At 40.9% G+C, this 25,170-nt stretch overlaps 1 protein-coding gene and 1 pseudogene across 1 annotated transcript in view; both read right to left on the bottom strand.

Moving 5' to 3' along the window:
- HDX (highly divergent homeobox) overlaps positions 1 to 25,170 on the bottom strand; it is a 316,379-nt gene that overhangs the window by 234,316 nt on the left and 56,893 nt on the right. The window lies entirely within an intron of this gene.
- LOC125999370 (tropomyosin alpha-4 chain-like) lies at positions 9,596 to 14,628 on the bottom strand (annotated as a pseudogene).

The raw sequence follows: 25,170 nt of genomic DNA, 5'->3' as shown, positions 1-25,170 counted from the left end.
GAATAAATGCACGAGTTAAGAGACACAGAGTAGCTCAATAGATCAAAAAACTCAATCCAACCTTCTGCTGCCTACAAGAAACGCACCTGAATAGTCACAGCAAACATAGACTCAAAATAAAAGGCTGGAGAAAAATTGTTCAAGCAAACAACACCTATAAAAAAGCTGGAGTGGCCATAATAATATCAGATGATGCAAATTTTATACTTAGGAAAGTTGTAAGGGACAAAGATGGACATTTTGTATTAATCAAGGGATACGTACAGCAGGAAGAAATCACTCTCCTAAACATATATGCACCGAATGAGGGTCCAGCAAAATATTTAATAAAATTGTTGACAAATCTGAAAAATAATATCAAAAACAAAACAATAATTGTGGGAGACCTCAACATGGCATTGTCAACCCTTGACAAATCTACCAGACTGAAACCCAACAAGAATATACTAGACCTGAGAAGAGAAATAAAAGAAAGAGGCCTAGTAGATATATACAGGACATTCCCCCCCAGAAGGCTAGATACACATTCTTCTCTAATGTACATAGAACTTCTCCAGGATAGACTACATGCCAGCATATAAAACATACCTCCATAATTTCAAGAGGATAGAAATTTTGCAGGCTACCTTCGCTGACCACAAGGCCCTGAAATTATCTGTGAACTACAAAGGAACACAGAAGAAAAACTTTAACCTGGAAATAAACAGCCTAATACTGAATAACCAGTGGGACTGAGATAAAATCAAACAGAAAATCAAAACCTTCCTGATAACAAATGACAATGAAAACACAAACTATCAGAACCTATGGGACACAGCAAAAGCGGTACTGAGAGGAAAATTTATAGCTTTCCAAGCACACATCAGGAAGAAAGAAGGGGAATACCTGAATAGCTTAATGATGCAGCTCATAGAATTAGAAAGTACTCAACAAAAGAACCCAAAAAATAGGGAGACAGGAAATAACAAACCTAAGAGCAGAAATCAATGAAGTGGAAACCCAAAAAAAATCCAAAAGATTAACGAAAGCAGAAGGTGGTTCTTTAAAAAAATAAACAAGGTTGATAGACCACTGGCAAAACTAACAAAGAAAGAGAGAAACTTGATAACTCGTATTAGGAATGAAAAAGGAGAGATCACTACTGATATGGTAGAGATTCAAAGGGTGATCAGAAACTACTTTGAGAAAGTCTAAGCCACTAAAATGAAAACCTGGAAGAAATGGATAAATTTTTGTACTCTTATAATCTTCCGTGGTTGAATGAAGAAGATGTAGCATATCTAAACACCCCCATCACTATTGATGAAATTAAGACAGTAATCAAAAGTCTGCTCAAAAACAAAAGCCCAGGCCCAGATACATTTACTAATGAATTATTTCCAACCTTTCAAGAGGAACTACTAGCAATCCTGAAAAAACTCTTATGAAATCGAAAAAACAGGAACACTTTCGAATAACTTTTATGAAGCCAACATCACCTTGATACCTAAACCAGACAGAGATGCTACCAAAAAAATTATAGACCAATATAGCTGATGAATACAGATGCAAAGATCCTCAACAAAATCCGGGCAAATAGGATTCAATGCCTCATTAAGAAGATCATCCACTACAATCAAGTAGGTTTCATCCAGGAATACAAGGCTGGTTTAACATCCATAAATCTATCAACATAATACACAACATCAACAGCAAGAAAAATAGAAATCACATGATAGATGCAGAGAAAGCATTTGATAGGGTCCAACACCCATTATGATCAAAACTCTCAGCAAGATGGGACTGGAAAGAACCTTTCTCAATATAGTTAAGGCCATTTACAAGCCAGAGGCAAATATTGTCTTCAATGGAGAAAAACTGAAAGCCTTTCCTCTAAATTCTGGCACAAGACAAGGCTGTCCTCTCTCACCACTCCTATTCAACATAGCACTGGAAGTACTCACTATAGAGATTAGGCAAGAAAAAGATATCAAGGGAATCAGATAGGAAAGGAAGAAGTCAAGCTCTCGCTGTTTGCAGATCACGTGATACTCTATTTAGAAAACCCTAAAGTCTCTACCAAAAAGCTTCTAGAAACAATAAACTCATATAGCAAGGTGGCAGGCTACAAAATTAACACACAAAAATTAATGGCCTTTATATACACCAATAGTAATAAGGAAGAAATGGACATTAAGAAAACAACCCCATTCACAATAGTGCCACACAAACTCAAATATCTTGGAATCAACTTGACAAAAAATGTGAAGGACCTATACAAAGAAAACTATGAAACTCTGCTCCAAGAAATAAGAGAGGACATGCGGAAACGGAAGCACATACCCTGCTCATGAATTGGCAGGATTAATATCATTAAAATGCCAATGCTCCCCAAAGCATTATACAGATTTATTGCGATCCCTCTAAAGATACCCATGACATTTTTCAAAGAAGTGGATTAGGCACTTTTGAAATTCATTTGGAACAATAAACACCCTAGAATTGCTAAAGCAATCATTGGAAAAAATATGGGAGGAATTACTTTCCCCAACTTTAAACTGTACTACAAAGCAATAGTTATCAAAACAGCATGGTATTGGAATAACGACTGGACCTCAGATCAGTGGAATAGACTTGAATACTTAGAGAATGTTCCCCAGTCATACAATCACCTAATTTTTGACAAAGGAGCAAGAAATCCTAAATGGAGCAAAGAAAGCCTCTTCAACAAGTGGTGTTGGCACAACTGGCTAGCCACTTGCAAAAAATTGAACTTAGACCCCCAGCTAACATCATTTATGAAGGTAAAATCCAAATGGATGAAAGACCTCGATATCAGACCTGAAACCATAAGATGTATAGAACAACACATAGGTAAAACACTCCAGGACATTGAGACTACAGGCATCTTCAAGGAGGAAACTGCACTCTCCCAGCAAGTGAAAGCAGAGATTAACAGATGGGAATATATTAAACTGAGAAGCTTCTGCACCGCAAAAGAAATAGCACTCAGGATACAAGAGCCCCCCACTGAGTGGGAGAAACTATTCACCCAATACCCATCAGACAAGGGGCTAATCTCCAAAATATACAAGGCACTGACAGTACTTTACAAGAAAAAAAAATCTAATCCCATCAAAAAATGCGGAGAAGAAATGGACAGACACTTTGACAAAGAAGAAATACAAATGCCCAAAGGACACATGAAAAAATTCTCCACATCACTAATCATCAAGGAGATGCAAATCAAAACAACTAAGAGGTACCACCTCACACCCCAGAGATTGGCACAAATCACAAAGAATGAGAACAAGCAGTGTTGGCGGGGATGTGGAGAGAAAGGTACTCTTATCCACTGCTGATAGGAATGCTGTCTAGTTCAACCTTTATGGAAAGCAATATGGAGATTTCTCCAAAAACTGGAAATTGAGCTCCCATATGACCCAGCTATACCACTCCTAGCAATATACCCTAGGAGCACAAAAATACAATACAAAAAATCCCTTCCTGGGCCTGGAGAGATAGCACAGCGGCATTTGCCTTGCAAGCAGCCGATCCAGGACCAAAGGTGGTTAGTTCGAATCCCGGTGTCCCATATGGTCCCCCTTGCCTGCCAGGAGCTATTTCTGAGCAGACAGCGAGGAGTAACCCCTGAGCACCGCTGGGTGTGACCCAAAAACTAAAAAAAAAAAATCCCATCTTTACACCTATATTCATTGCAGCACTATTTACCATAGCAAGACTCTGGAAACAGCCAAGATACCCTTCAACAGATAAATGACTAAAGAAACTGTGGTACATATACAGAATGGAATATTATGCAGCTGTCAGGAGAGATGAAGTCATGAAATTGTCCTATACATGGATGTACATGGATTCTATTATGCTGTGTGAAATAAGTCAGAGAGAGAGAATAACACAGAATTGTCTAACTCATATATGGGTTTTAAGAAAAATGAAAGACATTCTTGCAATAATAACTTTCAGACACAAAAGAGAAAAGAGCTGGAACTTCCAGCTCACCTCATGAAGCTCACCACAAACAGGGATGAGTTTAATTAGAGAAATAACTACGTTTTGAACTATCCCAATAAAGAGAATGTACGAGGGAAATAGGAAGCCTCTCTAGAGTACACACGGGGGTTGGTGGGGAGGAGGGAGATTTGAGACATTGGTGATGGGAATGTTGCACTGGTGATGGGTGGTGTTCTTTACATGACTGAAACCCAAACACAATCATGTATGTAATAAACTTGTTTAAATAGATAAAAGAAGAAGAATGGTAACAACTCTTTAGTGTATCTGATGATGAATCTGACTTTGAAGCATTTTAAATAAATATTACCGATAATTTTATTTCGGTATTGTGTACCAGGTACCAGTGTACCTTGTCTATAAATGATTTTATCATGGCCGCATGTGTTCAACAATGGTTTTTGTCAATTACAATGCTTGGTGTGAAACAAAATTTTATACCAATTTTAATCGAAAATTCGTGTGTGCAGTATACTGGAATATATACGGTAGGTAAAGAAAATTTGCTATAGGAAACCTAGTTTCTTGCTTATCTCTTAATTTACATCAGTATGACACCTAGGGCCTGGCCAGAGAGGAACTACTTTGAAATATAAAATTTTGCTTTCCTTTTATCCTCTGAGCTCCTAACTGAATTATATTTTATTCTAAGATTACAAACCACCTATAAGATTCTAAGATTACAAACCACCTATAAACCTGTGTGTTGTTTTAACGATCAAAGTACACTGATAAATTTCTGTACTTTGCAAAGAAAGAAAATGTGGGCATTCTTTTCATATGTATTACTGTCCCTTTACCCATTTAAATACTCCTGGCTTGGAGATTAAAGTTGTCACATGCCTGCCAGAAAGTGTTGTCCCCATACTTCCTGTGTGGTTCTCATTTATTTCATATTTTGCCGCCCATGCAGCCCACTCTCCCTGAAGCTGGCTCAGTGAAGTCCAGATAGCGATGTAGGACAAAAGCTGCCTACAGCACTAGGGGAGACTATGACATTTTCAGCTAAATATCTATGCACCAGACTTTCCAAATTACCTGTATAGCTCCTGGATATTAGCTGTAGGCCCAAAAGTCAAACATCCTGATATCAGTCAGCTCTCTCATAAAAGGTCCTTTAACCTAGGGGCTAGACCTTTGAATCTAAATCTCTATTCCCCGTATACCAGCTGTGCTGCTCTCTGTTCCCAGATATTGGCTCAAAAGTTTCCTGGTCTGATGTCCCTCTACCCTTTTATCTCAATGTGTGTGTTACGAGGGGCAAGTCCTGACTTCTGGAGCTGAGTTTCTATGCCATTTTCACATCATACCACCTAAGCGCAACCATTTACTAGCAGTAGGCCATAAATTTAACTTACCTGGCATTTCTTTTCTTTCTTACCAGATATCTGGAGCTGAATCTCTGTGGTCCTGATTTCCTACATTAGCTTCACCAGGCCCCTTTCACACATGTCAGCCAATCATCCTTCTTGACTTCCATTTGCTTTCTCATACAAAATGAGTCAATGTTGGGGTGGTACCTAACTTTTACAGTTGAAGCTTTATACCCCAAAATTCTTTTTTTTTCCGCATTTCTTTCATTCAGCAATCAATTTTTATTTAGAGTCAGGGGTGGCAAACATGCGGCTCTTGAGCTGCATGCGGCTCCAGGCCAATATGAATGTGGCTCTTTGCCTCTTTTTTATATATTTTATTTAAACACCTTGATTAAATACATGATTGTGTTTGGGTTTCAGTCATGTGAAGAACACCACCCATCACCAGTTCAACGTTCCCATCACCAAAGTCCCAAATCTCCCTCCTTCCCACCCAACCCCCGCCTGTACTCTAGACAGGCTTTCCATTTCCCTCATACATTCTCATTATTAGGACAGTTCAAAATGTAGTTATTTCTCTAACTAAATTCATCACTCTTCGTGGTGAGCTTCCTGAGGTGAGCTGGAAGTTCCAGCTCTTTTCTCTTTTGTGTCTGAAAATTATTATTGCAAGAATGTCTTTCATTTTTCTTAAAACCCATAGATGAGTGAGACCATTCTGTGTTTTTCTCTCTCTCTGACTTATTTCACTCAGCATAATAGATTCCATGTACATCCATGTATAGGAAAATTTCGTGACTTCATCTCTCCTGACAGCTGCATAATATTCCATTGTGTATTTGTATCATAGTTTCTTTAGCCATTCATCTGTTGAAGGGCATCTTGGTTGTTTCCAGAGTCTTGCTATTATACCCCAAAATTCTTACACCATCTGTCGCTCTCCTTTTTACAGCCATGGGCAAGAAAGTTGCACAACCTATAGTCCACTTGATATCTCATCCCAGGTATTTCATTCTAGGACAAAACAAGACTTTTAGGGCTAAATATCTGCCCAGTCTCCTCAAACAATATGTGCAGCAAACAGTTCTCAGCTGTAAAAGCAAATGTCACCAGGCATGTCATCAGCCTACTTTCAAATCTCAGCTGCTTCATTCAAGTTACAGAAATTATTCCTGGAGCTGAATTCTCTGTATTTTAGACTCCCCACACAATTCCTATAACACTATGTGCCAGCATTAAGTCTAAAAGTCACTGTCCTGACATCCATTAGCCCTCTGATCCCAGGTGCCTCATCGTACAGGCTAGACCTCACTCTGGAGCTAAAACTCTGTGCCACCGGATTCTCAGGACACCAGCATTTCTTCCTTTTCCCAGTGGTCAATCTGACAGTCACATATCTGGGAATCTGCTTACCATTTCACCTCAAGTACATCATCCTAGGGATGGGACCTGACATTTTGAACTTAATCTCTATGTCTGCCACTCTCCAAAGTACCTATGCCACTCTCTTTCAGCCTGTATGCCTGAATATCAGGTGGAATGGAAGTCATTTGCTCTTTCATATACAGATGTGGCTTCTTAGGGGTAGGACAACTCGTCTGGAGTTAACGTTCTATACCCCAAACAAGTTGTGCTGCTCCCCTTTGCCATCTACCAGTCCCAAAATTGCTTGAACTGACAACTATATGCCTTCTATTATTCTAGTACATTAACCTAGTGGGAGACCTGTGCAGCATCCCTTTGCCAGTCATAGGCTCAAAAGTCACTTGACTTGAAGTCCGTCTGTCTATTATGCAAAGTGTATTAACCTTGAGGTGTGACCAAAGTTTTGTAGTTGAATCTTTAAGTCCCATTCTCTCTTAATCACATGCCTCACTACCGATTGGAACATAGTTCCAGAGCTCACCAGTCCTGACATCTCTCTTCCTCTCATATCAGTTGTGTCATTCTACATTGAGACACGACTTTTAGAGCTGAATCTCTATGCACTACACTCCATACACCACCTGTGGCAAACCCATTACTTAGTTGTAGGAATGAAAATCATCCATGCTTGTAAGATTATGTATCTTCTAGAAGGTTTTAATGAAGTTTGGCTAGAACCAGAGTAATAATTATCTACTGCAGTTTCAGCCACATGAAAAAAAATTTAGTCCATTTGGGCCACATCTGATGATGCTCAGGACCTATTCCTGGATCTTTGCTTATATATCATTCTGGCAATGCCCAGGGTACCATATATAGGGGATCAAATTTAGGTAGACTGTATACAAAGTAATTTTCTTACTTTCTTCATTATCTCTTTTGCTCCTGTGAAATGTCTTTTTCTTTTCATTTTTAGGCCACACTTGGCGATGCTCAAGGGTTATTCCTAGCACTGATGTCATGGATAATTCCTGGCACTGCTCAGGGGATAATATGGGATGTGGGGGGGTCAAATTCAGGTTGACTGAGTGCAAGGAAAATAAAAATACTCCTTATTGTGCCACAAAATATCTTTCTTTTTTTTTTTCTTTTTGGTTTTTGGGTCACACCCGGCAGCACTCAGGGGTTACTCCTGGCTCTATGCTCAGAAATTGCTTCTGGCAGGCTCAGGGAACCACATGGGATACCAGAATTCAAACCACCATCCTTCTGCATGAAAGGCAAACGCCTTACAACCCTGCTATCTCTCCAGCCCTGAAATATCTTTCTTAAAAGAAACTTAAATGTTGAAGTAATTCCTAATTCTGGGGTTTCAGAATAAATGTATTTATAAAAATAAAGCCTTAACCAGAGTCGCTCCACCATTGGGCTGGGACAGGTGCACTCAGAGGTGAACCAGGCTGCCTGACAGGTAGAGAGGGATAGGAAATTGACCCAGGCTCGACCAGATTGGCAGCGCTCCACCACTGTGCTGACACAGGCTCACTCAAGTTTGAACCAGGCTGCCTGACAGGTAGAGTGGGATGGGAAATTAACCCAGTCCCATACTTCCACCACAGCTCTGGCAGTTACAGGGAAAGGGGAAACCTTCTGTGGTTGGGAAAGGTGGAGGTGACCTACACCTTCTAGCAGGTAGAGTGAGGGCGAGGGTGGGGTAAATCTTTAGCAACCGCAGCCATCATACCACTTATAGCTGCACTCCAGAGAATGGGCCCAGCCCCCATGCCACAGATGACAAAGGAGGGCTGAAATCTGAAGGCAGTACACTCCAAGCCAAACCACAAAATGCAAAGAAATTTGAGTAAACTAAGGAAGACACTAACAACCAGGGATATGGAGAGAAATCCTAGCAAAATGCACGGGCCCGATAGATGAGGACCTAAAAGCAGCAATGAAAGCAGAGGAAATCAACTAGCCAGTGAGTTCAAGAAATCCAGAGATGAACAAATCAACCAACTCAAGGAACATTTGCAGAAGATTAGAGAATCCATAAAAATGGAATTAAAGTAAATAAAAAACATCTTAGCAAGCCATAATAGCAGATTTACACAGTTGGAGATAGCATAGAAGAACTTGAAGAGAAACTACATCTCAGCCACTGGGGCATGGTCTTAGGGGAGGCTGAGGTCGCCATTAGCATGCCTGGGAAAAATCAGGTACCAATCTTCCTCTCTAGGGCTTGAACTCAGGAGGCTGTAGTGCATGCCTGGGGATGGATGGGGGCTGACCTGACATTTCGTAGGTACCAGGGCTTGGTCTCAGGGGAGGCTGCAGAAGCCATTAGTACACCTGGGGACAGACAGGTGCTGACCTGCCTCTCCTGCATGTATTGAGGCTTGAACTTGGAAGGTTGCAGCACATGCCTGGGGATGTACAGATACCAACTTACCTCTCCCAGAGGCACCGGGGCTTGGTCTGAGGTGAGGCTTTGGTTGCCTTTAGCATGCACATACCAGGGCTTGAACTTGGGTGGCTGTGGTCCATGGCTGGGGATGGATAGATGCCCACCTGCCTCTCCCGCGGGAACCAGGGTTTGATTTCGGGAGGCTGTGGGACATTAGCATGTCTGGAGATGGACAGGTACTGAACTGCCTCATCACACATACTGGGGCTTGAACTCAGGAGGTTGTGGTGCACGCCTGGGGATGGATGGGTAGTAATCTGTCTCTCGCAGGTGCTGAGGGCAGAGCTCAGGGGAGGCTGCCAGTCATCATTAGCAGTGTCTGGGGAACTGGACAGGTGGTGATCTGCTCCTCTCACAGCTACCAGGGAAAGATCCGAGGTGAGGCTATCAGAGGTTGCCATTATCGGAGTTTGGGACTACATCCTCTCACAGGTATCTACAATTTCGAGATTGTAGAGATCTGAGGACAGGGCCAAATCTCAGCCACTGCCCTCATAATCCCTGCCTTCGGCCACACTCCAGCATAGGGATCTGGCCACATGCCACAGGTGATATAGGAGGGCTGAAAACAAGGGCAGAACACTTTGAGCCACCAAAAGCAAAGAAATATGGAAAACCAAGGAAAACACTATCAGCTGGAGATATGGAAAGAAATCCTAGCAAGTTTCCAAGTCCATCAAAACTCATGAACCCAATAGATGAGGACATAGAAGTGGCATTGAAAGCACTGGCATTAGAAATCACAGAATCACTTGCCAGTGAGTTCAAGAAATTCATAGATGAGCAAATCAAATAATTCAAAGATGAACTTTTACAGTAGATAAGATAATTTATACAAATAGAATTAAAGGAAATTAGAAACATCTTAGCAAGCCATAATAACAGAATTACACAGTTGGAGAATCACATAGAAGAATTTGAAAAAAAAGTACAAACCAAAAATGACAAAGAAGCCAATAAAAGATAAGGCATTGAGAGAAAATTTCAGGTATTTACTAAACAAAAAGAAATAATCTACTGGTGATAGGAATACCAGAAGGGAAGAAAACAGGGAGTGTATAAGAACAAGTGGTGAGGGAAATCATAGCAGAAAACTTTCCCACCCTCTGAAAAGAGACTCCGGTTCAAATTCAAGAGGCAAAAAGAGTACCTAATAAAATAGATCCTAATAAACCAACACCAAGACATATAGTAATCCAAATGGCAAAAAATCAAAGAGAAAGACGAATTCCTTAAAGCAATATGGGAAAAAATCCCTCAAGCACAAAGGAAAGAACATAAGAATCAAACCAGGGGCCGGCGAGGTGGCACTAGAGGTAAGGTGTCTGCCTTGCAGGCGCTATCCAAGGATCAGAACCACGGTTTGATTCCCCAGTGTCCCATATGGTCCCCTCAAGCCAGGGACAACTTCTGAACGTTAGCCAGGAATAACCCCTGAGCACCAAACGGGTGTGACCTCCCCCCAAAAAAAGAATCAAACCAGATCTCCCATTTGAAACAACTCAAGCAAGAAGACAGCAGAATGATATATTCAAATTACTGAATGAAAGAAACATCCAACTTAGAGTCCCTGGTAATTTGGGCGATTTCCCTCTTTTTGGTGAGTCTTGCCGGTGGTTTATCTACCTTATTTATTCTTTCAAAAAACCAACTCCTGGTTTCATTGTTTTTTGTATTGTTTTCCTAGTTTCTATGTTGTTTATTTCTGCTTGGTTTTTATTATTTCTTGTCTTCTGGTTGTGTTTGGGCTTTTTGCTGCTGTTTTTCCAGTTCCTTAAGGTGTCCCTATAAATGGTTGATTTTGTCATTTTCCTCTTTCCTGACATAGGACTGTATTGCTATGAGTTTCCCCCTAATTACTGCTTTTGCTGTGTCTCACAGATTTTGATAGCTTGTCTCCTCATTATCGTTTGTCTCAAGAAAACTTTTTATTTCTTTCTTGAGTTCCTCTTTGATCCAGCTGTTGTTGAGTAGCATGTTGTTTAATGTCCACCTGTTGGATTTTCTCCAGCAAAACTCTCAATATAGGAAGGACTAAAAACAATCTCAGATAAGAAAAATCACACTATTTTCACTATCCTAGCCAACTCTAAATGAACTACTTAGAGATTTATTACACAATCCAAATCCCTGATTGTAACATCACTTTACTCAGTACAATAGCACAAAATCCCATTCTGTCAATAATCTCCTTAAATGTCAAAAGGCTAAATTCCCCCCATTAAAAGACACAGAATATATGGTTGAATCAGAAAACAAAAACCAGAGTTTTTCTGCCTGCAAGAAACACAAATAACAGAGCAAGATACACACCAGCTTAAAATAAAAGAATGGAAGTCAGTAATTCAAGCTAATGGAACACAAAAAAAGAAAACCTGTTACAGCCATTCTCATATCAGATCAAATTGAATTCAATCTCAAGAATGTGCTCAGGGACAAAGAGGTTCACTACTTACTAATCAGGGAAAACTTAGAGCAAGAAATACTCTTATCAATATCTATGCACCAATTGTAGAGCAAGCGAAATATATAAGGGATTTGCTCACAAACCTAAAGGAAAACATGGAGGGAAATGTGATAGTAATAGGGGACTTTAATACTCCCCTATCACCACAAGGCAGATCAACTAGGCAGAAAAGCAGCAAAGATATAAGAGCCCTAAACGAGAAACTAGAGGAAGTGGGCATAATGGACTTATACAGGGCTCTCCATCCCAAGAAAACAGAATACACATTATTCTCAAGTGCACGTGGAACCTTCTCTAGAATAGACCATGCCTTAGGATATAAATCTAACTTACACAAGGTCACGAACATAAGACTTATCAGAAGCACTCTATAAGATCATTATGTAACAGAGATCACGATCAACTATTAAAAAACTGTGGAGAAACTCCAACACCTGGAGATTAAACAACATGCTACTCAACAACAGCTGGATCAAAGAGGAACTCAAGGAAGAAATAAAAAGATTCCTTGAGACAAACGATAATGAGACAAGCTATCAAAATCTGTGAGACACAGCAAAAGCAGTAATTAGGGGAAAACTCATAGCAATACAGGCCTATGTCAGGAAAGAGGAAAATGACAAAAATCAACCATTTAAGGGGACACCTTAAGGAACTGGAAAAACAGCAGCAAAAAGCCCAAACACAACCAGAAGACAAGAAATAATAAAAATCAGAGCAGAAATAAACAACATAGAAACTAGGAAAACAATACAAAAAAACCAATGAAGCAGGAGTTGGTTTTTCGAAAGAATAAATAAGATTGATAAACCGCTGGCAAGACTCACCACAAATAGGGAAATCACCCAAATAACCAGGATCACAAATAAAATGGAAGAGATTACAACATAACCTCCAAGAAATTGAATACATTATGAGAACTTATTATGAACAACTATACTCAGTTAGGTTAGAGAACCCAGAAGCAGCTGACAGATTTCTGGAAAAAACATCATCTTCCGAGACTGGAAAATGAGGGTGTAGAAAACCTAAACAGGCCAATCACACCTGAGGAAATTGAATCAGTAATTAAGAAACTCGCCAAGAACAAAAGTCCAGGTACAGATGGTTTTACAGGTGAGTTCTATCAAACATCATGAGAAGAATTAAAACCACTGGTCCTTAGGCTCTTCCAAAACATTCAAAAGACAGGAATCCTCCCAAACTACTTTTTTGGTTCGGAGGCCTGTGTCCAGTTTAATCAGTTTTTTCACCTTCCACCCACTTGGTCCTGAAGCGAGGTCTGGCCAGCTGCCCTGAAGGACAGAGGGAGGGCTTGGTGCTGGCTCAGCAGCTTTACTACTTTTGCTGCATAATAGAAGCTCTCTGGGCTGACTCTGCCAAACAGACGAGGACCAACCCTCCTGCCATTCCTAGGGGAGATGTCCCAGGTGGTCTTTGGGAACAACCCTTAGGGGCTGGGGGTGGGTGCAGCTCCCCTGGAAGTCTCTGGGCAATAACCAGACCTTTTCTCAATGCCCCCCTACTGCTAAGAGTCTTTTCTGCGTGGTGGCAGGTGGCAAAGAGCCAGTCTGACCAGGTTCACCTACCTGTTGTAGACGACCCATTTTGGCCCTGGACAGAAGAAAATCCCTATTTGAACCAGATGTTCTGGCCTGGAGTCTGAGTCCCAAGCGGGGCTGCTCTGTTCCCCAAGCGTTGCATGGACCCGCCCATCTCAGGAGCCAGTGCAACTGAAGGATGAAGAGAGAGAGAAGGAAGCCTGTGTCATGAAAAGAGAAAAAGGAAGTAAGGAAGGAAGGCAGACAGGAAGGAAGGAAGGAAGGAAGGAAGGAAGGAAGGAAGGAAGGAAGGAAGGAAGGAAGGAAGGCAGACAGGAAGGAAGGCAGACAGGAAGGAAGGAAGGAAGGAAGGAAGGAAGGAAGGAAGGAAGGAAGGAAGGAAGGAAGGCAGACAGGAAGGAAGGCAGACAGGAAGGAAGGAAGGAAGGAAGGAAGGAAGGAAGGAAGGAAGGAAGGAAGACAAGGAAAGAAGGAAGGCAGACAAGGAAGGAAGGAAGGCAGACAAGGAAGGAAGGAAGGCAGACAAGGAAGGAAGGAAGGCAGATAAGGAAGGAAGGAAGGAAGGAAGGAAGGAAGGAAGGAAGGAAGGAAGGAAGGAAGGAAGGAAGGCAGACAAGGAAAGAAGGAAGGAAGGAAGGAAGGAAGGAAGGAAGGTAGGAAGGAAGGAAGGAAGGAAGGAAGGAAGGAAGGAAGGAAGGAAGGAACCAGTGCTCAAAGCTTCTTGATACAAAATATTTGGTCATCTATTCATGATTTGCTCGATGATTCTGCCAAGGCACAGAGGTCAGGCTGGTGGGGGCAGAGCCAGGTGGAAAGTGCTAGGTATAGTTTAGTTCATTTAGCATCTGGTCCAGTGTTGGTGACATTCTTAAGCTCTTTTTCCATGTCCCTGCGTTTCAATTCAGACACCTTGGCAAGCTCCTCCACTCACTCCAGCTCACCCTTGAGGATGACCAGCTTACGAGTTACCTCTTCATACTTGCGGTTGGCCTCCTCGGCAATGTGCTTGGCTTCTTTGAGCTGCAGATCCTGAGTCTTTATATTCTCCTCGTCCTTCATGGCCCAGTTCTTGATGACCTTCATCCCTCTCTCACTCTCATCTGCTGCCTTTTCGGCCTCCTTCAGCTGCTGCAGGGCTGTGGCCAGTCGCTCTTTTGCCCTGTTCAACTCTTCCTGCACCAGCTGGATGTGTCAATTGAGGGCGGCCACATACCCTTTGGCTTCCTCTCACTGCTCCCGCTCTCCGTCCAGCTCCTGCTGCAGGCACTGCATGAGGGCCTCCACCTCATCTGCCTGCTGCAGTGCCTAGATCTTGTGCTTCACCACCTCCAGGGAGTTGAGGCCAGCAAAGGCACGAGGGGTGCATGCCAAGCGGGCAAGTGCTTTGTGGCTCAGTTCAGCAGTAGTGCCCTGGGCCCGAGCCTTTGGATGAAGCCTCATCCCTCCATTCTCCCTAGGTAACTTGACCTTACCTGCAAGACCCCGCCCATTCCTGGGAGGGGTCTTGGAAAAGGTAGATAAGGTTTTGACCAGAGGAAATTAGGCCTTTTGCTCTTTTGGGTCTTTGCCTTTGCCTTGGCCCAGCGCCAGGGCTGCCCCCGCCTCTCTCCACCTACCTGGCCCCCTCCTTAACTACTTTTACAGGAGTATATAACACTCATCCCCAAAGACGACAATGACCCCAACAAGAAAGAAAACTACACATCAATCTCACTAATGAACATATATGCAAAAATCCTCAACAAAATCTTAAGAAACTGAATTCAACAGTACATCAAAAAGATTATACACTATGACCAAGTAGGTTTCATCCCGGGGATGCAAGGATGTTTCAATACACTAAAATCAATCAACTTCTTACATCACATCATCAAGAAGAAAGACAAAAACCTCATGACCTTATCAATCGACGCAGAAAAAGCTATTGACAAAAACCCAACACCAATTTATGCTGAAAACACTCTGCAACATAGGATTGGAAGGAACCTTCCTCAAGATAGTTACAACTATCTATAAAATGCCCACTGCCAACATAATCCTTAATGGTGAAAAACTGAAAATTTTTCCACTAAGGTCAGGAACAAGGCAAGGCTGCCCACTTTCTCTATTCTTATTCAACATAGTTTTAGAAGTGCTAGAAATAGTAATCAGTTAAGAGAAGGGAATCCAAGGAATCCAGATAGGGAAAGAAGTAGTCAAACTATCTCTATTTGCAGATTATATGATGATATATATAGAAAACCCTAAAGAATCCACAGTAAAACTCCTAGAAACAATAAGCCAACATAACAAGTGTTGGGCTACAAAATCAATACACAAAAGACAAATTCCTCTATACAAATAAGGAAGTAGAGGAGTATGCCATTAAGAGGTTGATACCATTTAAAATAGTAATTAAAATATCAAGTGCCTGGGAATCAAACTGACAAAAGAAGTGAAAAACCTATACCATGAAAACTACAAATCGCTTCGGAAAGAAATTGAAGAGGACCTAAGGAAATGGAAGAACATCCCCTGGTCAAGGATAGGAATAATCAACATAATCAAAATGTCTATCTTACCTGAATTACTATATAGATTCAATGGAATCCCTAGCCAAATCCAGACATCATTTTATAAGGAACTTGAACAATTATAAAGTTCTTCTGGAACCACAAAAGACCTAGACTAGCCAAATCCATACTAAAAAGAAAAAAACTGGGTAGCATTTCTTTACCTAACCTGAAGCTTTATTATAAAGCCATAATAATCAAGAGAGCATGGTACTGGGACAAAGAAAGAGTCTCAGACCAGTGGATTAGAACAGAATATCCAGAGATAAATCCCCAAATATACACACTACTATATTTGACAAAGGATCTAAGAACCTGATATGGAACAAAGTCTCTTCAACAAATGGTGTTGGAACAACTGGATAACCACCTGTAAGAAACTAAATATTTATCCATACCTCACAACCTACACAAAAATCAAGTCAAATTAATTAAAGACCTTGAAATCGGACCCAAATCAATAAAGTTCATTGAGGAAAATATAGGAACACTCTAAGACATATACCTGCAAAAAGGCTTTGAGGATGGAATGCCAATGGGAAGAGTAATAGCATCAAACCTGAATAAATAGGATTACATCAAACTGAACAATTTCTGTATGGCAAGAGAAACACGGTCGAAAATCAGAAAAAAAGCTAAGGGAATGGGGAAAATATTCACACTTGACATATAAGATAAAGGGCTGATATCTAGGATATACACCGCACTCAGAAAGGAACTCCACAAAACCTAATAAAGCCATAAAAAATGGGGAATGGAAATAATAGACAGTTTTCCAAGTAAGACCAACATATGGCCATAAGACACATGAAAATATGTTCACCATCACTCTTCATACTACCTGACACCAGTGAGGATGGCATATATCAAAAATAACAAGACCAATCTCTGTTCATGAAGATATAGTCATTAAAGAATGTTGCGTGGTCCAACCCCTATGGAAAACAGTATGGAGGATGCTTAGAAAACTCATAATTGAGCTGCCATATGACCCAGCATTCACGTTCCTGGTTATCTATCCCCAAGTCGGAAGAATATTCATACCAAAATATGTTTGCACTCCACTATTTATTGCAGCACTCAGCACAAGAGCCAAGATTTGTAACCAACCTCAATGCCCAACAACAGATGATTGGATCATAAAGATGTGGTAATGACACACAATGGAATACTACATAGCAGTTAGAAATGGCACAATCATGGATTTTGCAGCAACATGGATGGATCTAAAAATATTATGTTAAACGAAGTAAGCCAGAAGAAGAAGGGTAAATACAGAATGATAGCACTTTTCTGTGGTACTTGGAATATACACCATATATACATATAATACTCCAAGAACAAATACAATGGTCTAATAGGGTAGGAACTCAAAGCCCTGTAGTTGTCAGCATTTACTGGGAAGAAGTGTTCAAAACAAGTGGAAGAGGAACAACACAAATCCTCGACTATCCATTATACCATTAAGAAACCAGCAACAATGGAAACAACCATTTAGAGTGAACAGGTATGTAATCAGTCTCTTACTACAAAGACCTATAATAATGTGTTAGGAAACTTATACACAGATATAGGTGAAGAATATGATTGGAAACCAGAGACTCCAGCGGCAGCAATTCCTAACAATATGTTTTAGTGTGTTAATCTTACTAGGTACAAAATAACCTCTCAGCTTCTCTGTCCAAAGGGATTCTTGGATACAAAGATCGGAACCTTAATTTTGACACCTTGGTTCTCAGTCATAATAGATACCATATTTAGTTTGCTTTATGAAAATATCTTGATAAAACATTCCATTATACCCATTTTCTCTGGTTTATGTCCTCTATTAGGACATGAAGCGTATGAACATTCAAACCACTGAAGCAGTCAACTGTGAACCACAGACTTATATTACAAGACCTTTTCATGGAACACATTTGGGCAAATTAAGATTTCCTTTCTCTCTCTTCCTCTCTTCTCCTTACTTCTTCTCATTTCCCCTTTCTTCTTCCTCTTCTTCCTCCTCATTATCAATTCAAATAAAACCCACACTGTTAGTTTCTCTTTAGGAAAGTTTTTTTGATACATAAGATGCAGCAGACAATACTAAATAGGGTAGCCACCAACATAGGTAGGCCTCATTAACACATTGTTTAGTACTGGAGATGTGAAACCTATGTGTATCCTACACTGCTCCAGTGATTTTCTAACCCTGAAACCTTCATTAAGCAAGGCCAAATTCCATCACTGATGAAATGCTTAGAAACTAGGAAAACCTCCCTACTCCGAAACACCAACCCAATCTCTTTCATTTGATTTATTAAATTTTTTTTAAATTTATTCTGACTATATTTACCTATTTTCTGTTCTCCTCTCTCATCTTTTTCTCTCCCTATCTTTCGTAAGTTATGCCTAAGCTAATTATTTACCTTAATTCAACCATTCCTTAAGATCTCAGACCCATGCTATTAGGGTCAGACCTCTAACAACACATTGAGAATAGATCACTAATGTATGTCTTTATGTGGGCATGAGTATATAGAGGACTCCTCTATGAGAGCCAAACCTAAATTGTAAATAATTCATATCTATATTGTATATAGCCCCTTCTATATACTATTCCTCCTCCCTCCTTCAGAAATCCTACCCCTTCACTCCCATTCCCAATCCAGTATACCACCTTATTAATGCTCTTTATCTTCAGTTCTTAATCCATTAGATATCAAGACCAACCTCCTGCCCCAATAAGCCATCAACCAGCTCCAAAGTGAAGGGAGGCCCACTCAGCACCACATCTTGTCCACGGCAAGAAACTATGAACAACACTCCTGCTGACTCATGCTCTGTGGCCCTCCTTCTCACTCCCCAAAATGTGGACTGAACCTTGATACCGGATTCAGCACCAGAAGGACCCTCAGTGCAAGAACTCTACCCGAGCTCTTTCTGCCTCAAATCAAACTCAACAAGACCAGGGTGTGTGTGATGAAAATGTGACCTGGATTCTTCCCCACACACACACACAAGAATATCCCAAAAGACAATGGGAAAGCTTATATTTTTATTTATGCTTTTCCTTTATATATATGTGAGTATATATATGTATATATATCTTGTTTTTGTTTTCTTCTCTTCCTTAACTTCACCTGTTTTGATTCTGCTTGGTACAAAAACCTACAAGAAAACGTCTTGCCCAGGATTAAAACTCAAGTTCAAAACCAGGGCAGAGATGTTGGAGCCTGATACTCTCACTCCAAATGCACCGGCAATATAATATAGTACCATTTCTCCTTGCAAATACATACTAAAAAGGGGAATGTTATGTATAGAAACAAGCTCTTATCTACCAGGAATTAAAAACTCATACATTTTACAATACAGGGGCATCTCCCACCTTGAACATATGTCATGTGTTCCCAACTTAGGCTCCAAGTAATTAGAAAGCGACCATCCAATCCAGACCCTAGATCTCACATAGAACTGACATATTTCTCACAACAGCTCCAGGAACCAAACTCCCTCTGGGACATTCTTAATACTTCTCTGACACCAACAACTGCCAGTTTTGATATGACATCCTGACAATGAGAAAATGGCAACAACTTGATCTAAGAGCAGGTTGTCTTACCTCGCCACCTAATGGTAAGATGAAATCAGAAGACACTTTATCCTTTGATCTGTGCAAAAGCCAAGATCACTCACTGCAGAAGACTTACTGTGACAAACTTGACTGGGCAGAACTTATCCTGGGACCAAAAAAAGACCTAGTCTAGGCTTTGGCCTATCATCTGTACAACAACCAAGATCTCTATTTCCAGAGGTCTGACTGAGAAAACTGCAACTGATCAGAACTTCTAGAAACATAATGAAAGACTATTCTAGGCTTCACCTAGGATTGGTGCAAAAACAAAGACCACCAACTACAAAAGATTGATTAAACAACAGTGAGAAACATAACTTCTAGAATGGTAAAGAAAGGCTCCATCCTAGGCTCCATCCTATGACCTGTTCAAATAACATGATCTCTAGTTACAGAAGCCGATTTTATCATTCAAGACTGAGCTGAAAATTTCCAGACACCACAAAAGGACCTAAGGGAGAGTAAAAGAGCCTTTACGAAGCCTGTAGTTATTCTTATGACAGTATACTTTAAGGGTGGTGAAACCCTGTATCTCCTAGGCCAAGGGAATTCTCTTTCTAAGCTCCCCAATATGTACTGTGCCTATGCAAAAAAAAACCACATTAATTAATTTTTTGTTATTGTTGTTTGTTTTTGGTATTTTTGTGTTTTGTTTTTATTTTGGGACCGTGGTTATTGTTTGGTTGTTGTCTTTATTGCTGTGGTCCTTTTTGGGTTTTATTGTTTAATTTTTTGTATTATTTTTTCTTCCTTTTTCCCTTTCTTCTCTTAAATTGATATTTATAGCATCTAAAAGGACTCCTCTCATTTTTTGCTTGTTTGATTTTTGCCCCCCTTTTTCTCTTTCCTTCAAACAGAGCCACATACTTTGAACCATCTTGTCCCACCTCACAAATTGAGGGGGAAATAATGAAGGGTACCAAGACCAAACAGTCATATGAACATTGAGTAGAAATAAAAAATGATCAGATTTAAACACCAAATCCAAAGCCAACGACAACAACAAAATCAATACTTAATCTACAACAAGCTAGACACTTATACTAGCAGCCCAGGGGGGAACAAGGGGGATATGGAATGCATGCTGGGAACGAGGGTGGGGGGAGGACAACATTGGTGGTGCGAATACCCCTGGTTCAATGTCACTATGCACTTAAAATATGACTGAGAGATTTGTTGTAATACACTTTGGTCAAAATAAAAATTATTTAAAAAATAAAAATAAATAAAAATAAAATCATCTTCTTGTACATCTCTATCATAGTTCATGGGTTATCAGGTATACTGTCAATGAATAAGATTATCATGAGTAGAATCATTTGTTCTGACAATAGTTCTTAACAATGGGTTTAAAATATTTTGCAAACCATAATGTAAATAGTTGTGCTCTCATCCAGGCTTTGTGCCTTTCGTAAATAACTGGCCCAATAGATTTAGAATTATGCTGAGGGTCCTGGAAACTTGAGAATAAACGAGCATTTGAATGATGGCAGGAAAAAATATAAATTTGAACAGAAGCTTGGAAAAAGTTAGTTTAATCCTCATGAATGCAATGGAGAATTATGGAACCAGGATGGCGATATTAACTTCATATGTGATGAAAATGATATAAAAACTACAATGAGAATCGCAGCATGAAGGAAGATTTGGATGCTATAGACTCGCTGTATCTCATTTAGCACTAGAATATATGGAGAGTTGCGACTTTAATAAGTGGTTTCTCTCCTTGTTTGTTTAATTTTTTGCTTCTATTTTGGGGCCACAGCCAGCTATGCTCAGGGCATATTCCTGGCTCTGGTCTCAGAGATTGTTCCTGGTAAGGCTGAGGGGACTATAAGTGGTGACAGGAATTGAACCTGGATCAGCAGATTGAAAGCCAAGTGCCATATGCCATATTTCCAATCCCAGATAAACAGTTCTAAAGCAGGGTTGCACTTAAAGTAATCCAAACCAGGCTGAGGGTAAAACACAGGTAGTCTGGCAATCATCTACCTTAAATGAAGAGTGAGTTGCCTGCCATAATTGTATATTTTATTGAGTACAGAGACCGTGCCAGGTAGAGATATAAGGACAAAGTAAGAACAGATAGCTCAGGCTATCCTGAGCCAGTCTCACCCAAGTTTACATTATGACAATCTCTGTTTGGGGTTGAAATTAAGTTGCAAACAAACAGATACAAATAAATCAGGAGTGATCTTTCTTAGGGGTGAAATCACTTTGTAAACAAACAGATACAAATAAACCAGAGATAATTTCTGTTTTGTGCAAAACAAAGTGTTATATAAGACCTCCCCAATGGATTTTGCATTCAGCCAGTTCTGGTTTGATCCCCAGAATCATATAGAGATCCCACAGAAACCTTGCCAGAAGTGATCCCTGAGCATAGAGCCAGGAGTAGTCACTGAGCACTGCTCGTTGTAGCATAGTGTCAAAAACAAAAAAAGATAGATTACTGAAGGCTCAGCTGACATTTGCCACATTTTAGCAATTAAGCATGGGTTGTTATTATTAATACTATTACTATTATAGAGGAGGGAAGCCATACCCAAAAATGCTCAGAAGCTATCTGTGGTTATGTGCTCAGCAGTAAGCCCTGAAGATCTGGGATATCATATGTAGTGCCTGGGATTGAACATTTAACCTAGCTTAATTTAACTAGCTTAATTAACTATCTTAATTTCTGTACCATCTCTCCAGCCTAGAATGAACTATTGTAAATTAGTGAAAAAAGAAAGAAAATCACCCATGATGACAACAATCTGCCTTTGCGTTATTCTAGAGGTGAATCTGACTTTTAGAGCTTAAATCCTATGACTCCTCACACAACCTGCACTGCACCTGTTTTCAAGTCATAGTCATGAAAGTCGCTGGCCTAATGTCCTCCTGCCCTTGCAATGCAGGTGCGTCAACATAAGCGTAGGACCTGAATTCTAGAGCTGATTCTCTAAGTTCCAGATCCCCACATCAACTGCACCACTCCTGGTTTTAGCAGCAGTTCCAAAAGCTGCTCGTCCTGACGCCTATCTGCTCTCTCATGCCAGTTGTCAACCTAAATGCGGAATTTGATTTTGGAGCTGAATCTCTACACTTCACGTGACCTGCACTACTTGCCTTCCACATTTGTCAGCTTGAAATGGTCTTGATGTCCATCTGCACTCTCATACAGGATGTTTCAACCTTGGGTTGGGACCTGATTTTGAAGCAGAATGTCTATTTCCCCAGTCTCTGCACAACACCTGTGCCACTCCCATTTCTAGTCCATTGATTTGTCTGACCTCCCATCGCAAGAGCATAATATTTGGAGAAAGAACTGACTTTTTTGATATTTATCTCTATGCCCTAGACTCCCCACAACAATTATTTGCAAGCTGTAGGTGTGAAAGTCACCTGGCCTGACGTCTACTGATGTCATACCAGGTACTTCATCTACTGCTGAGACTTCGTTTCTAGAGATGAAACTCTATGAACCACAATTCACACACCACCTGCGCCACTCACCTCCCAGCCACAGGTGAAATTTTTATCCTGGCATCTTTCTGCCCTCTCATCCCCAGTGAGCCATTCTTGGGCATAACCTGAATTCTACAGTTGAATTCATATATCCCAGACTTCCATCATCACCTGAACAACTCACCTTTGTCAGCCTTTGACTCAAAAGTTACCCATTCTTTATTTTTTTTTTTTGGTTTTTGGGCCACACCCATTTGGTGTTCAAAGGTTACTCCTGGCTACGCACTCAGAAATTGCTCCTGGCTTGGGGGACCATATGGGACACTGGCGGATCGAACTGTGGTCCTTTCTTGGCTAGCGCTTGCAAGGCAGGCACCTGACCTCTAGCGCCACCTCCCCGGCCCCAAAAGTCACCCATTCTGAAGATTGTCTACTTTCTCATCCCAGGTACATCATCCAAGATATGTAAAGTGACACGTGGAGCTGCATCTCTATGTCCTAGACTCCTTTCACAATCTGAACTGCTCTGGGTTTCCAGTTCTAGTTTCAAAATCACATGTCATAATGTCCATCTCCCCTCTCATTTCAGGTGCATCATTGGGTGGCTGTACCTTATTCCTGGAGCTGAATCTCTATTCACCAGAATCCTCAGGTGACCTGTTCTGTGTGCTTTACCCACCTCTTGGCTTGAAACTCACCCTAACATCCATCATTCTTTTCATCCTTGGTAAATCATAATAGAGATGTGATATGACTGTTGGAGCTAAATTCTATGCCCTATACTATCCACAATACTTGCATATTTCCTGGCCACAGGACAGAAAATCAAATGCCCTGTTTTCTGTTTGCCCTCTCAACAGAGGTGTGCCATCCTAGGAGCAGAGCTTTTTTATGGAGCTGAATTTCCATGCACCAGTCTGATCATGCCTCCCGAGTCATTCCCCTTTCCCATCTGTTGTCCTAAATATTGTACAGGCTGACATCTGCCTGACCTCTTATCTCTGTTATATCATCCAACAGTGAACCTAATTTCTAGAGCTGAATCTCTATGCCCACTCTCCTCATACCACATAGCTGTTTCCCTTTCCAGAGGTCAGCCTGAAAATTTCCTGTCCTGAAGCCCATCTACCCTCTCATGCTAGGTGCATCATCCTTGGGGAATAGTCTGACATCTAGAGCTCACTCTATATGTCCCAAACTCCCCATGCTATGTTTTCCTGAACATATTCCCCAAAATCCCCCATTCAAATGTTTCTGTGCCCTCTCAGCTGAGGTACATATTGATAGGAGCAGGATCTGACTTCTGAATCTAACTATGCCCCAGACTTCCCAGACCACATGTGCCACTCCTGTTACCAGACGTCAGCCCTAAATTCTCCCTGAAGTCCATATGCCCTCTCATCCCAGATGCAACATCCTAGGTCCTTGGACCTGATTTCTGAAGATGAATTTCTATGCCCCAAACTCCCCCACAGGTCTGTGTTTCTCCCCATTTCAGACATATGCCCTAAATTTGCCTATCCTAACATCCATCTGCCCTCTAATCCGATGTATGCAATCCTAGGGGTGATTCCTGACACCTGAATCTGAATCTGTATGCCACAGACTACTCATGGCACATGTACTACTCTTTTTTTCCAGCTGATGGCCCAAAAAGTCTCCAGTCTTGTCGTCCATCTTATCCTTTCATCCCAGGTGCACTATCCTAGGGGAAGGATCTGACTTTTGGAGCTGAATCTTTATGCTCTACTCTACCTCTGCCACCTCAACTGCTCCTCTCTTTCTGCTGTTGGCACCAAATTCACCCCTCCAAACATCCATCTGCTCCCACCCAGTTATATTATCCTAAGGTCAGTACCTGACTTTTATAGCTGAATTTTTATGCCCAAGATTCCCATACCACTGGCACTACTTGCTTTTATAGCCATCAACCCAATAGTTCACCATCTTGATGTCCATCTTTCATTTCATCCCAAAATTTTGCCTGGACATTAGTGTACCTAAGCAAAGAAGTTCAAATTATATCTTCTATTTTCAGGGATTTAAACACTAAAATTTCTTTCTACCTGGCATATACATTCTCAATATTTAGAAGATCAAACATAGTAATTAGTTCTCATTTTTTCACACTCAAACAACAATGCATGATTAGAAAGATAACCTGAAATGTATAGTATTCTTGGCAACAATATGTATAATCAATAAATAACATTGTTAAGTAATGAGGAACCTAAAACTCCACCATTAAAACGCAAAATATGGGAACCAGGGAGGCGCGGAATCGGCCAGGTAAGGCCCGGTCCCCCGCGGCTGCCAGGCCAAGCCCCTTCCCAGCGAACCAGGGAGGCGCAGAATCGGCCA

The sequence above is a fragment of the Suncus etruscus genome, chromosome X, assembly GCF_024139225.1.
Source record: "Suncus etruscus isolate mSunEtr1 chromosome X, mSunEtr1.pri.cur, whole genome shotgun sequence".
Lineage (NCBI taxonomy): Eukaryota > Metazoa > Chordata > Mammalia > Eulipotyphla > Soricidae > Suncus > Suncus etruscus.
This window is presented reverse-complemented; position numbering and strand designations above follow the sequence as displayed.